The sequence below is a fragment of the Bos indicus genome, chromosome 9 (assembly GCF_029378745.1).
Source record: "Bos indicus isolate NIAB-ARS_2022 breed Sahiwal x Tharparkar chromosome 9, NIAB-ARS_B.indTharparkar_mat_pri_1.0, whole genome shotgun sequence".
Classification (NCBI taxonomy): Eukaryota; Metazoa; Chordata; class Mammalia; order Artiodactyla; family Bovidae; genus Bos; species Bos indicus.
Window position 1 is genome coordinate 101,266,419 of NC_091768.1, and position 664 is coordinate 101,267,082.

A 664-nucleotide genomic window follows, 5' to 3' on the forward strand; every position below is an offset into this window, starting at 1 on the left:
CAGGTGTGCTTTATACAGTCTGGATGGCAATCCACCATCAGATACATGATTTGCAAATACTCTGTCCCATTCTGTGGGCTGCCTTTTCACTCTGTCTATTGTGCCCAAAACTAAAATGAAAACTTTCAAGTTTTGACGAAGGCCAATTATCCCTTTTTCACTGTCATCTATGCTTTTGGAATCATACCCAGGAAATCACTGTAAATCCAGGTCATAAAGTTTTCTTTTTATTTTCTCTTAAGAGTTTTATAGTTTTAACCTATATGGTTAGGCCCTTGGTAAATGTTGAGTTAATTTTTTGAAAATGTGAAATATAGTAGAAATTTACTTGTCATCCTTGCACATAAGCCATGCTATTCTTCTCTAAGTTCCAATTTTAGTACACGTTCTGCCAAACCAAGCACTGAAACAAAATCCTTGGAAGAAGTGCATTAACATAAGTATACGAAAATAAGACTGTTTATGATACACTTATAGTAATAAACGCTCTCACTAACTTGAGGATTCAACGTATTTATCCTGGCTCCACCAGATGCTTTAACTGTCACTGTTGAAGCCCAACTTTGCCTCCTCCACTCGCAGTGAAGCGTTTCCTTAAGGTTCTGACCCTGACTCACACATGTTCTATAATTATTCTCCAGGCTTATGCCAATGTCTTTCCCAC

The 664-nt window shown here is 37.5% G+C and overlaps 1 non-coding gene across 1 annotated transcript; it reads right to left on the minus strand.

Annotated features, from left to right (window-relative positions):
- Positions 1 to 300: 300 nt before the first annotated feature.
- LOC139185066 (U6 spliceosomal RNA) lies at positions 301 to 404 on the minus strand. Its single transcript, XR_011568644.1, has one exon. It is a non-coding gene; the product is annotated as a U6 spliceosomal RNA (small nuclear RNA).
- Between the last annotated feature and the right edge of the window lie 260 nt (positions 405 to 664).